This window comes from Macaca mulatta, chromosome 3, assembly GCF_049350105.2.
Source record: "Macaca mulatta isolate MMU2019108-1 chromosome 3, T2T-MMU8v2.0, whole genome shotgun sequence".
NCBI lineage: Eukaryota > Metazoa > Chordata > Mammalia > Primates > Cercopithecidae > Macaca > Macaca mulatta.
The window spans coordinates 14,540,881-14,557,095 of NC_133408.1; positions in this window are offsets into that span (position 1 = coordinate 14,540,881).

A 16,215-nucleotide genomic window follows, 5' to 3' on the forward strand; every position below is an offset into this window, starting at 1 on the left:
CATTTCAAATCCTGAATTAGGTCCAAAGATACTCCCTGGGAAAGGCATTCGCTTCGGTGTGTTTTCACTGAGGTGCTTGCGTGCTGGAAATACCCTCCCTCCTCTTTCACTCCCTTGCTTCCCCAGTTCTTAGTCACAGGCTCAGGGGACCCTCAGCACCTCTCCTTCCTCCAGCTAAGTAGAAGCCTGTACCGCGACGTAGGTGGCTCCTTGGGTCGGGAGCAGGTGCTGCGAGCCCGGGAGGCCTCCTAGTGGACACTGGCTACCTTGCGGGAGAGCCTGCGTGTCTGGTTGGTGCGCAGAGAAACATTGCCATCTAGTGGAAGAAAGAGCAACGCTCTCATTTCTTTTCTTGAGTTAATGGGGTGTAACTGTGGATTGGATGTTGAGAGCCGTCTCACTGTTGGGCTGATCACATTTAACTTTCCTAGGAAAAGTTTTTATCATCTTCTTCCTACCTTAAAATTTGTACTTCAGTAAATTTAAAGAAATACAATTGGGCGCTTCATTCCCAGGGAAATTACCAGAAACCACCTAAGCTAGACAGGAAAGGAAATGAAGAGAAAATAGAGGTTATCTGTAGTTCATGATGAACTTGCTGTTTCCCTCATTATCACTTGTACTTTTCTTTGTACTTTTCTCTTGTTTATGTATCTAGGATGACTCATTTGTCCAACACTTCACCAAATCCAGCCCCATGGACTCAGTCAGATTCCACAGGTGAAGAACAGAAGCTCATATTAGCAAAGCTTCCTTGTGTGGTGTTCTGATTTGATGATCTTTTTTTTTTGGAAACATACTATCAAGCAACCACTGTTGGCCATGTGAGGTGGCTCACGCCTGTAATCCCAACACTTTGGGAGGCCAAGATGGGAGAATCTCTTGACACCAGGAGTTTGAGACCAGCCTGGGCAACATAGCAAGACCCTCATCACTACAAAATATTTAAAAATTAGCTGAGTGTGGTGGCATGCAACTTGTAGTCCTAGCAGCCGTGAGGCTGAGGTGGGAGGATCGCTTGAGCCCAGGAGTTGGAGGCTGCAGTGAGCTATGATTGCACCACTGCATTCCAGTCTGGGTGACCCAGCAAGACCCCATCTCCACAAAACAAACCTCAGAAAGCTTAGAATTAAAATGAAGGAGGCGATTGGGATAAAAAACAAATTCATGATGGAGTAAGATAATAAATACAAACCTAAATATACCATAATAATATTAATGGATCAAATTCCTACAGTAAAAACAGATTGGATTTAAAAATCAGTTATATTTGGCTGGGCACAGTGGCTCACACCTGTAATCCCAGCACTTTGGGAGGCCAAGGCAGGCAGATCACCTGAGGTCAGGAGTTCGAGACCAGTTGACCAACATAGAGAAACCCTGTCTCTACTAAAAATACAAAATTAGCCAGGCGTGGCGGCACATGCCTGTAATCCCAGCTACTTGGGAGCCTGAGGCAGGAGAATAGCTTGAACCTGGAAGGCCAGAGGTTGCGAAACTCCGTCTAAAAAAAAAAAAAAAAGCTGGAACAAATAGCATATTATTGCAGCTGTAACATTTTATGTCTTTGCCACAACAACTGGTTTTCCGCAGTAATTTTGCTACTATGCTATGATTTTTATTAGAAAATGTATTACTGCCATCTTAATTTTCTTAGCCAGTTTAACACATTTATGGCTTTTCTGCTTTTGCAAAGTGGCATTTCAAATACTGAATAATAACTTTTTTTAATTCTATAAATCCTGGATGAAATTTAAACCATAAATTTCATTTCTGAATAATCAAATCAGAACATGACTGCAACTGTTTCATCCCCTAAAGGCAGTAAAATTCCATGAGTTTGTAAAAACGTTATTGTGGGCAAGTCACACAAGGGGTAGTTTAATGATCTGAAACGTCCAGGGTTTGCTATTTCTTCCCCAATAGTCCTTTTTTTTTTTTTTTTTTTTCTAAGATGGAGTCTCACTCTGTTGCCCAGGCTGAAGTGCAGTGGCATGATCTCAGCTCACTGCAACCTTTGCCTCCCGGGTTCAAGCTATTCTCCTGCCTAAGCCTCCCAAGTAGCTGGGATTACAGGCTCCCTCCACCACACCCAGCTAATTTATGTATTTTTAGTAGAGATGGGGTTTTCACCATATTGACCAGGCTGGTCGTGAACTCCTGATCTCATGATCTGCCCTCCTCAGTCTCCCAAAGTGCTGGGAGGCGCAAAGTACAGGCGTGAGCCACCACACCCGGCCTCTTCCCCAATATTCTTGAAGCGGTTTATAACAACACCGACTCTCATATCTGACGGCTACTTGTTGGGAAAAATCAAGGAATGAGGAAGAATTTGAATGAGGAATGCAGGGAGAAATCAAGGAATGAGGAAGAGTTTGAATGAGGAATGCAGGTGGCTTTTTCGCCATCCTTTTGCCTAGTGACCCCCTTTTTCACCAAGACAAGGGGCTGGTTTTTGTTTCTGGTTTTATCACATCGGATTCTGGCTCATAACAAAAGCAGTCAGTCTCCTGTTGCTGCTTCACGGATAGCGCCTCCAACAGGCATTGATTTTTTGTTGTTGTTGTTAATGGTCTGAAACTTCTAGTAGTAATGGGATGGAAGGAGTGTCAGCATTCACTCCTGACTAATAGAACAGTCTGGAAAGACAAGTGTTGTTGGTAAACCGTAGGGACGTGAGAATCAAGCGTCACCAGTAGGTGGAGGACTTGATCAGAAATACACAGGCCTTGGGGCCTATGTGGAGTTGCCTGCTCAGCTATGGCTTGAAGCAGAATCCGAGGCGATGTTCATGGTCCAGACAGTTTGACAAATATCAGGGTGTGGTTATGTAGATGAGGCACAAGGCTAACTGGAAGTGTCGGACATAAGTGAAAGATGGTACCAGGAGGTTGAAACTGTCCCTGAAACTGAGTCCTACAGGCACCCTCCCTTGGGTGCACCCCAGTTATTCCTGTGCACCCTCATAGTCTTCTGAGCCAGGGCTCTCTCCCTGGCTCGATGGCTGATGCTCCAGAACACACCATATATGAAACTCTCAGTGGATTCCAGGCACCCGTCCTTTAGTAGGCAGCTAGCAGATCCCCAGCTTAGCCGAAGGCACAGGTTTGATGGAGATTCAGAAACTAAGCCCAGCAAGTTCCCTCATCACTGGCTCTCCACCTGGATACATAAACAACATATTACAACGGTTGTTTAAATACTAGAGCTAGTTCATTGCCCAGATCTCCTGTGTGTCCTCTCCCTTTTTCTTTTTTTTTGAGTCAGAGTCTCGTTCTGTTGCCCATGCTGGAGTGCAGTGGCACGATCTTGGCTCACTGCAAGCTTCACCTCCCGGGTTCACGCCATTCTCCTGCCTCAACCTCCCGAGTAGCTGGGACTGCAGGTGCCCGCCACCACACCCAGCTAATTTTTTGTATTTTTAGTAGAGACGGGGTTTCACCGTGTTAGTCAGGATGGTCTCGATCTCCTGACGTCATGATCCACCTGCCTCGGCCTCCCAAAGTGCTGGGATTATAGGTGTGAGCCACGGCGCCCAGCCTCCCTCCCTCTTAGACGTATATTTTGCACATTGAGCTCTTTGCACAATCAGGGTTAACAAGCAAATAGCTGGTAGAGGAAGGGTGAATTGGCTCTCTCTGCTTCAGCTGGGACATCCATCTTCTTCTGCCCTTGGACATGAGCCCTCCAACTTCACAGGCCTTTAGGCTCAGACCTAGACTCACATCATTGGTTCCTCTGGGTCTCAGGCTTTTGGGCTCAGACTGATACTGTACTTGGCTTTCCTGGACCTTCGACTTGCAAATGGCAGATGAAGGGATTTCTCAGCCTCCACAATTATGTGAGCTAATCCCTCATCATAAATCCCTTTCTATACATTTCTATATAGCCTATCAGTTCTGTTTCTCTAATACATTTTATTTCTGACTTCTTCAATTACTTCTTCTTTAACAGCTTTAATGAGACATAATTCAAATACTACACAATTCACCCATGTAAAGTGCAAACTTCGTTGGTTTTAGTATATTCACAGAATTGTGTAACCATCAACACAATCAATTTTAGAAGCTTTTCATAACCCCAAAAATAAGCCCCATACGCATTAGCAGTTATTCCCCGTTTCATCTCACCTCCAGCCCTAGGCAATCGCCAATCTACTTTCTGTCTCTATGGATTTTTCTCTTCTGGACATTTCATATAAATGAAATCATACCATATGTGGTGCTTTCACACTGGCTTTTTGCACTTAATGTTTCAAGGTTTATCCATATGGCAGTATGTATCAGTACAGCATTCTCTTTCAGTGCTGAATAATATTCCATTGTATACCACATTTTATTTATCCATTCATCAGTTGATGGGCATAGGTTGTTGCCACTGTTGGGGTATGATGATGTTGCTATGAACGTTCATGTACAAGTTTTTGTGTGAGCATGTGTTTCACTTCTCTTGGGTACATACCTTCCAGTGGAATTGCCTGGTCATATGGTAACTCTATCTCTAACCTTTCAAGGAACTGTCAGACTGTTTTCCAAAGTGGCTGCACCATCTATTACAGGCTGGGCATCCCTAATCTTAAAATTTCACATCCAAAATATTCCAAAATCTGAAACTTTTTAAGCACCAACATGATGCCACAAGTGGAAGATTTCTCACCTGACCTCGTGTGATGGGTCACAGTCAAAATGCAGGTGCACAATGATGAAGATAACGTGGTTAACGCTGCAGAAAATTTGCCTCTAGACGACATAATGAAAACGTATGATGGGCTCATTGAAGGACCAGAGCACCACGCATTCATAACAGAACAAGAAATCATATCCGGTTTATAAAGTCAAACAGAGACTTCTAAGACAAGAACAATTTACGCTTGACATTTATGCTTTAATGAGGCAGATGATTCTGGAGGAAACATCTTTAAAAGCCATCCAGCAGAATGCCTCATGAGCCCCAGAGGACCCACTTCCTGGTCTCTCAATTGCTTCTGAAGTTTCTTCTCATCTAAAAAAATAAAATACAGTGCACAGTAACCTCTTCATCAAAACACAGCATCGTACGTGGAGACTGGAAACCTGCTGTTGTTTGTTGCTACTGCTGTTTAGCAGCTGATCCAGCTATTCCAGGAATGCTACTGAGAAGCTTGGTTGCCCTGAACACACTATGTTTTCACTGTATTTATGGCATTCCATATTTTCTTTTCTTTTTTTTTTATTATACTTTAAGTTCTAGGGTACGTGTGCACAGCATGCAGGTTTGATACATAGGTATACATGGGCCTTGTTGGTTTGCTGCACCCATCAAGTCATCATTTACATCAGGTATTTCTCCTAATGCTCTCCCTCCCCCTTCCCCCTCCCCACAATAGGTCCTGGTGTGTGATGTTCCCCTTCCTGTGTCCAAGTGATCTCATTGTTCAGTTCCCACCTATGAGTAAGAACATGCAGTGTTTGGTTTTCTGTCCTCGTGATAGTTTGCTGAGAATGATGGTTTCCAGCTTCATCCATGTCCCTGCAAAGGACATGAGCTCATCCTTTTTCATAGTTGCATAGTATTCCATGGTGTATATGTGCCACATTTTCTTAATCCAGTCTATCACTGATGGACATTTTGCTGGTTCCAAGTCTTTGCTATTGTGAGTAGTGCCACAATAAACATGTGTGCATGTGTCTTTATAGTAGCATGATTTATAATCCTTTGGGTATATACCCAGTAATGGGATTACTAGGTCAAATGGTAATTATAGTTCTAGATCCTTGAGGAATCACCACACTGTCTTCCACAAAAGTTGAACTAATTTACACTCCCACCAACAGTGTAAAAGCATTCCTATTTCTCCACATCCTCTCCAGCACCTGTTGTTTCCTGACTTTTTAATGGTTGCATTTCTAACTGGTGTGAGATGGTATCTCACTGTGGTTTTGCTTTGCATTTCGCTGATGACCAGTGATGATGAGCACATCGTCGTGTGTCTGTTGGCTGCATAGATGTCTTCTTTTGAGAAGTGTCTGTTCATATCCTTTGCCCACTTTTTGATGGGGTTGTTTGTTTCTTTCTCGTAAATTTGTTTGAGTTCTTTGTGGATTCTGGATATTAGCCCTTTGTCAGATGGGTAGATTGCAAAAATTTTCTCCCATTCTGTAGGTTGCCTGTTCACTCTGATGGCAGTTTCTTGTGCTGTGCAGAAGCTCTCTAGTTTAATTAGATACCATTTGTTTATTTTGGCTTTTGTTGCCATTGCTTTTGGTGTTTTAGTCATGAAGTCCTTGCCCATGCCTATGTCCTGAACGGTATTGGATGGCATGCCATATTTTCTACTGGTCAGTACTCATGTGCAAATAAGTGTAAGAAAATGATTTTTATTTATTTATTTATTTATTTTAAGACAGAGTCTCACTCTGTCGCCCAGGCTGGAGTGCAGTGGCATGATCTTGGCTCACCACAACCTCCACCTCCTGGGTTCAAGCGATTCTCCTGCCTCAGCCTCCCAAGTAGCTGGGATTACAGGCCTGTGCCACCACGCCCAGCTAATTTTTTGTACTTTTAGTAGAGACGGGGTTTCACCATGTTAGCCAGGGTGGTCTCGATCTCCTGACCTCATGATCTGCCCTCCTCGGCCTCCCAAAGTGCTGGGATTACAGGCGTGAGCCACTGCGCCTGGCCAAAAATGATTCTTATCACTAGCATATACATGCAGAGCCTGGAATAACAGTGATGCCAAACAGCAATGTCCACATGGGTGACTGAGATAGTGACACTTGCTTTCAGATGGTTCAATGTACACAAACTGTGTTTCATGCAAAATATTATTTAAAATATTGTATAAAACTACTTTAAGGCTATGTGTGTCAGGTATATTTGAAACATAAGTGGATGTCATGTTTAGATTTGGGTCCCATCCCCTATATCTCTCATTATGTACATGCAAATATTTCAAAATCCAAAGAGCATCTGAAATCCAAAATACTTCTGGTCCCAAGGATTTTGGATAAGGGAAACTTAGCCTGTACTTCTTATCTTAAATGTTTATTTACTATTCAAATAATTTTTACCTCGTTTTCCTATGGTTTTATTTTTTAAAACGTATTAATCCCATATAGACTTCATTCAATACATAGTGACAATCTATATATTTGGATTTTCCTCCAAATTCATAGCCAGTGATTCCAAATTATTGCTGAGTAATCCTTAATCTCCTCAGTAACATGTATTTTCTTCTTTTATATATCAATTCAAAACAATGTTTTTTAGACACAAGGTCTCACTGTGTTGCTCAGGCTGGCCTCGAGCTCCTGGGCTCCAGTGATTGTCCCAAATAGCTGAGACTACAGGTGTGCACCGCCACCTGTGGTTACAGTCTGCCTCTGTTCATGTCAGTACTGCACTATTTCAGTGACTGCTATTTTGGTTTTTGTGTTTTGGTTTTTTTCTGTTTGTTTGTTTTGTTTGTTTGTTTGTTTGTTTTTGAGACAGAGCCTTGCTCTATTGCCCAGGTGGATCTCAGCTCACTGCAACCCCCAACTCCTGGTTCAAGGATTCTAGTGCCTCAGCCTCCCAAGTTGCTGGGATAACAGGTGCCTGCCACCACTTCCAGTCAATTTTTGAATTTTTAATAGAGACAGAGTTTTGCCATGTTAGCCAGGCTGGTCTTGAACTCCTGGCCTCGAGTGATCCACCCACCTCAACCTCCCAAAGTATCATTTTGTTTTAATAAGTCAAATGACTAATCCTCCCTTATCATTCTTCATTTTTTGAATATTTTCTTTATTATCTCATTGAACTTCAGAATACTTGTATCAACTCCTTTGATACTTGTATCAATTTCCATTGGATTTTTAAAATCACTCTTGAATTAGCTCTCTAAATTAATTTGAGAGAAGTTGTTCTTTCCGGCTGGGCGCAGTGGCTCACACCTGTAATCCCAGCACTTTGGAAGGCTAACACAGGCTGATTGCTTGAGCCTAGGAGTCTGAGACCACTATGGGCAACATAGCAAAACTCTATCTCTACAAAAAAATATAAAAATTAGCTGGGCATGGTGGTGCATGCCTGTGGTCCCAGCTATTGGGAGGCTGAAATGGCATGATTGCTTGAGGCTAGGAGGTCGAGGCTACAGTGAGCCGAGACCACACCACTGCACTCCAGCCTAGGTGACAGAGTGAGACCCTGTCTCAAAAAAAAAAAAAAAAAAGTTATTATTTCTACAATATTTAATTATTACACCTTGAAACATGCTTTTTCTGCAGGAGAAATTTCAAACTACAATTTCCAGTACTTGATGATTCGTTGGCTCTGTGGAGTAAAGAAGGACGAGTCAAAATGTTTCTGAGATTTTTGGTCTAAGAGAGTTTGGAACTCAGAAAAGCTTCATAGGAGCCAAAAGAGCAAAGGTTATCTGCTAAGGGTTATCAGAAAGAAAAGGCGAGAAGAGTGTTACTCTTAAGGGTGGAAAAACAGCCAATGTCTCAAAATTCCCAGAAGATAGATTCAGCCATACATAAGAAATTATTTTACATAGTAGAGCTCTCCAAAAATGAAAAAAAAAAAAAAAGCTGCTGTGTAAGGAGGCAAGCCTTTCATCTCTGGAAGCATCCAAACTGAGGATAGATTACCAATAAGTATCAATAAGACAGCCCTCTTATTTCTAATCATCTGTGTTGAGTTTATTCTCCAAGCGGGGGTGATCGTCATATAACTGAAACAAGTGACTAGAACTCATGAAGAAGAGCAGGGTTAAGGACAACACTTTAGGGGCTGCTCAAAAAAAGGAAAAATAGGCCAGGCGCCATGGCTGACGCCTGTAATCCCAGCATTTTGGGAGGCCGAGGCGGGTGGATCACTTGAGGTCAGGAGTTCAAGACCAGCCTGGCCAACGTGGCAAAAACCTGTCTGTACTAAAAATACAAAAATTAGCTGGCTGTGGTGGTGCTTGCCTGTAATCCCAGCTACTCGGGAGGCTGAGGCAGGAGAATCGCTTGAACCCGGGAAGTGGAGGTTGCAATGAGCTGAGATGGTGCCACTGCACTCCAGCCTGAGCAAGAGAAGGAGACTCCATCTCAAAAAAAAAAACAAAAACAAAAAAAAAGAGAAAGAAGGCCCAAAGGAGAGAAAGAGACAGAGAGAGAGAGAGGATGTGACCAGTAAAATAATAGAAGTACCAGGAAAGTTATAGATTCGTGGATGACAGTGGAGGACCAAGGAAAGGTTGGCTAATAGTCAGGTATCACAAATAAGAGAAGTACAGTAAGGCCAAGTAAGTTGTGAGAGGACTTGGAGAGTGAAGTTCCAGTAGATCTATGCAACAGTGAAATGACAGCTAAGTGGCACTCTAGAGTCAAGTGACAGTTTATGCATTTCAGAATGAGGAGGCCATACACATCTGAAGTCCAAAGAGCCGACAGCAGGGATTAAGAGATAGAAAGTACAGGAGATTCCTGACATTTATGCTTTAATATCTATGGTTCTTACCATTTGTCATCGACCTCTACAGTCCAAACCATGTTGTAATTTTTAAATTTTGCCAAGGCACACACTGGAATCACATCCGCTGAGAAACTGCTGCACAAGAATGAGTCACTTATTTGGAGAGCATGCCTAGTTAGCTGCCCAACATCTGTATCATATCATGCCTTTGTTATTCTCTGCTAATCGTACATGCTGTAACTATCGTGAAGTGAGAGGGACTCTGCTGCTTTGTAGATTCAGATAAGTGCATGGGTAATGTCGCCACTAAGATGACGTATGATGACTACTTTAGTTCTTTAAAAACCACCTAAAGAGACTGAAGATATCACTTTGACGCTTCAGGTATTCTTCCGGATGCAGGTAATTCCATACGAGGGGTACTCTGAAAAGAGGGATTTTCAAAGCTCTAAGGATACATTTCTTAAAACTATCAAGATCAAAATTCTACGTATTGGAAGAGGTGAGGCCATCACTAGAGAAGAAACGCAGGAGTTGGGAAGGGCTGCTTTTAGCTCACAGGTAGAAGAATGTATTTCAGAATCTGGAAAGAAGAAAGAATGTGGCTTAGCCTGATTTCCCCAGAAAGTAGAATATCAGAAAAGCATATATATATACATATATGCAAGCACTGTATTGGGAACTGCGATGCCTAGAAGCAAGAGTGAGGGAGAGGAAAGCGGTGAGAGGCAGCCCAAGGTAGATTATTGCTTAATTCTGTGAACCACTGAGAAGCCACAAGGCACGCATCTCAAGACTGTCTGTCTGGGTTAAGAAAGGAGGAGGCATTTATCCATCAGCTCGAACCCCCCATTGGTCAGAGGATCACTCCATGGAGGCATTAACTCCCTGGAACTGCAGGTTGCATTCATGAGACTACTCAGGAGTGTTTGTAGCATCTGTCCCAGGCTGCAGAGATGACAGAGAAGGCTTCGGATGGGAGGTGAGAGGGGCTTGCAAGTTAGTTCTACATACTAACTACATACATGAGCTGGTCAGGCTCATGGCAGAGCTGCCACTACAGTGGCAGCTGGAATCAAAAACAGGTGTAGCTGAAAGGAGCTGAGGCAGTGCTTACGAGGTGTCTGATTCAAGAAGTTCATGTTCTAAGAAGTATATGGGTGTGAGCAGGATGGTAAGAAAGCCCCAGTCCGATTCCTGGCTCCTCTCAGACGCAAGGCCGTCTCACGAGGCTGGGGATGCCGTGACAGGAGTGAGTATGTGATACAAGTGGAGAAGAGTTATCACAGCCACTGGGCCAGAACTGCCAGGAAGACTTTTGGGATCACATCAGGGGTTCTCAGGAAACCAAGCATTAGGAATTCTTAGTTCTCTGCATTTTCTCCATGAGTGCCTGCACCCTAAAGTGGATGCTGAGGAAGCAGACCATGAGAGGACCCAGAGTGGATTTGCAGAGGGCAAAGGTCATAGGTAGGGGTCACCCCGGTAGGGGTCAGGGCAGTGTGGATGCAGCAGGGCAGGGAGAGCCGAGGGTGGATGGAAGAGGTAAGGCCAGAGGCCCTGATATCTAGAGACACTGTGAGGATGGAGCAGGGAGAAGGAACACATGCAGAGCCCTGCGCAAGCTCTGGGGCCCAGCAAGGCCGTGAGGTGAGGACATGGGTGCTGACATCCTGCAGTGAGCTGAGAATACAGATGTTGAAGTTACCAAAGAAGGAAGGGGAAGGGAAGTTGGGAAGGAACGAGAGAGCCTGAGATGACTCCTGAAGCTGCCCCGGATGGAAGACACAGTAATAGAAGACACTGGTAGTGATTTGGAGGCAGTTAAGTAGGGGGTGGTAGAGACTCCAGATGAGAATCCATGAACAGAGGGTGTCAGAAACAGTGGAATTTGAAGTCTTGTGGTAACAGATTTTTTTTTTTTTCTTTTTCAGAGACAGGGTCTTGCTCTGTCACCCAGGCTGGAGTGCAATGGTGCAATCTTGGCTCACTGCAGCCTCGACCTCCTGGGCTCAAGAGATCCTCCCACCTCAGCCTCCTGAGTAGCTGGGACTATAGGTGGGCACCTCTACACCTGGCTAGTTTTTTACTTTTTGCAGAAACAGTGTCTCACTATGTTGCTCAGGCTGGTCTCAAACTCCTGTCTTCAAGTGCTCCTCCCATCTCAGCCTCCCAAAGTGCTGGGATTACAGACGTGAGCTACCATGCCAGGCCCAAGGTAAAAGATTGTAAGGAACACATGTTAGTGAACAATCAAGCAATATTTGCTTCACTGCAGACTTACACCACACGTTATTTCTGGAAGATCAGTTGTAGAGGAGGGTGTGGGTTTTCACTTTTGTTTAATACATTGGATATTATCTGAATGTGCTATCAGAAACCTGCATTGCTTTTATGATAAAAATAAAAGGAAGAAAGAAAACAAATTGGTCAAGGACAAAGCTAGAATTCCGTCTCATCGTGAACAAACACTTGTCCGCCACCCGTTGGCTCCACAGCTGAACAAAACAGGCAGTCTGAGGTGTGGTTTTATTAACCTTCCCAATACTCATTGCTGCTAAATCAACTTAAACTATGTGACCCAGTTAACACAAAGAGCCAGTGGAAGTAAACGCTTTAAAAAGACAAGGAGATAGAAAACCTGGGGTAAATGTTTAACATGCCATACTCAGAGACCGAGCCACATTCCATCGGCAGCTGCGGGTTTGGCCTTCAAGTTTCCAGGGAAGTACCTGGCTCTTCACACTCTTTGCCTTCAGCCAGGAACCCCACTAAGCAAGAGGTCCTGGAAGGCATCTGGGTCATAAATAGAGAAAGTGACAAGGAGTAATCAATATAATAGCTACCATTTCTGGCTGCCTTCTTTGTGCGTGGTTTACACTAAATACCTTATGCTGCTTATCTTAGTCATTAAAATAAAGGAGTAGAAGAGACAATACCAGCAAACTCCCACTTACCTTGTAAGTGGCTTCTTTATAGCAAGGCCATTCTCACCTTGCTATAAAGAAATGCCTGAGGCCGGGTAATTTATGAAGACAAGAGGTTGAATTGCCTCATGGTTCTGTGGGCTGAACAGGAAACATAGCAGCATCTGCTTGGCTTCTGAAGAGGCCTCAGGAAACTTACGATTGTGGAGAAGGTGAATGGGGAGCAGGTGTGTCCCATGGGGGAAGCAGGAATAGGTGTGGGGAAGTGCCACACACTTTTAAACAACCAGATCTCACGAGAACTCACTATCGTGAGGACAGTATCAAGCATTCAAGAGAAATCCACCCACATGATCCGATCACCTCCCATCAGGCCCAACCTCCAACACTGGGGATTACAATTCAACATGATATTTGGGCGGGGACACATATCCAAACTCTGTCACCTTGTATTGGCCAGAATGAAAGCACTAGTATATAATGCAGGGTTCTTGGTTACAGGCAACAGAGTCTACTCCAGCTGGTTTAGACCAACCAGGAATTTCTTCAGATGTGCAGATACTTCCTTGAGTCATTGGAAGGACTGAAGAAATGGATTCTAGACTGAACTCCGAAAGTCATCATAGAATTGGACCATCATGGGAGCTACTACCTGATCCACCATCAGGAAGTTGCTGAATTAAGAGGCCACATTCTCCAACAGGAAGTTAGTGCCACAGTTCTCAGCTCTTGAGCCATGCCACATGGGCCACAACCAGTCCACAACTCAGTCAGAAGGCCACCCCCACCACAGACCATGCCATAGCTGCTGAGACCCTAGCCAGCAAGAGATTCCCAGTACTCTCCTCTCTCTCCTCACTTAATTCATTCCCAAAGTCTCAGGGTCCTCTCTCCACATGACTTCGTTCTGAGTCAAGTATAAATAATAAAACTTAAATCCCATCTGAAACCTCAGCTTCAAGAGACTCTGGTGTGTTGAATTATAGAGATTTCCAGTCTCTACAATAGAGGCAGGCAAGAAAGAAAGATGTAGAAACAGAGGTTGAGTACGCCAAACCATTGGATTAGCCACAGTTGCTCTGGAAAGGTGGGGCACTCGGTGTATCTTTGGCCAGCCTTTCCCTCCCTCATCTTCAGGCATCCAGTGCACATATATTATCTCATTTTTTCCTCAGTTCTACCTTTCAACAAAGTATTATTATACCCACTTTATAGATAAGGAAACTGAGGCTCATAAAGTTTAAATAATGTGCAAGAAGGTAACAGACTCAAGAACCAAGATCCACTTTGCTGTTGTCACATGGTAGAATTTATACATGTGCTTTGCTGAAACTGATCACTAAACAATAGCAGCCTCTCTCTATTCTCAATTCCCTTTATCCTGGCTATGATTCACTGGCTCTCCAAATGGCTGAATAGGCCTGGGACTCTTCCACCTCAAAACCTTTGCTCCAGCAATTTTCTTTTTTTTTTTTTTTTTTAAATTTATTTATTATTATTATACTTTGTAAGTTGTAGGGTACATGTGCATAACGTGCAGGTTTGTTACATATGTATACTTGTGCCATGTTGGTGTGCTGCACCCATCAACTCGTCATTTACATCAGGTATAACTCCCAATGCAATCCCTCCCCCCTCCCCCCTCCCCATGATAGGCCCCTGTGTGTGATGTTCCCCTTCCTGAGTCCAAGTGATCTCATTGTTCAGTTCCCACCTATGAGTGAGAACATGCGGTGTTTGGTTTTCTGTTCTTGTGATAGTTTGCTAAGAATGATGGTTTCCAGCTGCATCCATGTCCCTACAAAGGACACAAACTCATCCTTTTTGATGGCTGCATAGTATTCCATGGTGTATAGTTACTTGAGTTCCTTTATTCTGTGGGCCACCCAAGAAGCCATTTGTGTCAGACTCTCTGGGTGCAGAAAGGAGGAAGGATTTATCCATCAGCTTGGATCTGCAATTCATCAAAGAATCACTCCATTAGGGATTGCTGTCCTTTCCCCCACAACTGACCACACAGATCCCAGCCATCCTTTAAGGCCTAGATCCAAAACTACCTCTCCACAAGGACTTCACCAGTCTCCCTGGCAAAGGCTGACCTTCACTGAGACTCCCCTGCATTGTGTCTATATCTCCCTTCAAACATTTCCCAGACACAACTGATATAATTGCCCCTTCTATAGTATAACTTCCTTAAAGACAAGAACCATGATATTGATCTCTGTGCCCCTTAAATCTGCTGGCACAGTGCATGTGTATGGTAAGGATTCACTAGATGAATAATAAATGAATGAATGAATTTCCCTACTGAGGTGCTCTCTTCTTTAACATATTGGAGAATCTGTATCTGGGTAATTACAAATCAATTGCTCCAGTCTCTTAATGCTTTTAATTAGCAAGATTTTTCTTTATCTCAGCAGTCCCCAACCTTCTTGGCACCAGAGACCGGTTTCATGGAAGATAATTTTTCAACGGACAGGCAGGGGTAGGAGATGGTTTGGGGATGATTCAAGTGCATTACATTTATTGTGCACTTTGTATCATTATTGCATTATAATATATAATGAAATACTTATACCACTCACCATAATGTAGAATCAGTGGGATCCCTGAGCTTGTTTTCTTGCAACTAGACTGTCCCATCTGGGGGTGATGGGAGACAGTAACAGATCATCAGGCATTAGATTCTCAGATGGAGCATGCAACCTAGATCCCTCGAATGCGCAGTTCATAATGGTTCACAATAGAATAGCATTCTCAATTTGCTCCTATGAGAATCTAATGCCACTGCTGATCTGACAGGAGGCGGAGCTCAGGTGGTAATGTGAGTGATAGGGAGCAGCTGTAAATACAGATGAAGCTGCTTCTCTTGCTCACCCACTGCTCACTTCCTGCTGTAGCGTGGACTGGTACCAGTCTGTGGCCTGGAGACTGGGGTCCCCTGCCTTATCTTTTTCCCCATATTTAGTGAGACCTCATCAGTTGTTAAGGCCCAGGTATTTATCTTCTCTTAAAATACATATATTGAAACCTAATCCTCAATGTGATAGCATAGGAGGCGGAGATGTTGGAATGTGATTAGGTCATGAGGGTGGAGCCCTTATAAATGGGATTAGTGCCCTTGTAAGAAGCTGAAAAACCACAGTTGTCTCCCTTCCACCATGTAAGGACTCAGCTAGAAGGTGCCATCTATGAACCAGGAAGTAGACCCTCACCGGAAAACAAATCTGCCTTGATCTTGGTCTTCCCAGCCTACAGAAATAAATGTGTTGTTTGTAAGTTACCCAACTAATGGTATTTTGTTGTAGAAGCCCACAAGGACTAAGACATCAGTTAATGTACATAGAATAATTTTTACCTATTTATTGGTTTTGTGGCTTCTCATTTTTTTTTTTTTTAAATGAACTTAAAAAAAAAAGAGAGAGAGAATAATGTCTATCTTTGGAGTTCAAATGAGCTTTTTTTTTTCCTCTGGAACAACCACGATGGGACACTTTTTACAGTAATGCAGGCATTTACCGTAAGTAACAATTCATCAGACCAAAAAAGGTGGAATAAATCATGAAAGCAAAAGTATCAAGGAGTCTCCGTACTCTACATTTAATCCATTCAATTTCCTGCTAAAGTAGAATTTCTTCCATTTGTGTCAATCCTTTGGGATCAGCCTACAGCAACAGTCTCCTCAGTTTCTTCTAGAAACTTCCCAGTTTAGAACCCCAAAAGAGTGGCCAGAAGTCACCAAGGCAGGTTCTCTCCTGTGTGTAGTTAATGAGACTGGTAGGCCAGCCGCTTGCTCCTGGTTGCCATGGAAATGACCAGGCCGCTGGCCCTCTGAAGACGGAAAAGAACAGCAAGTGCAAGACCACGC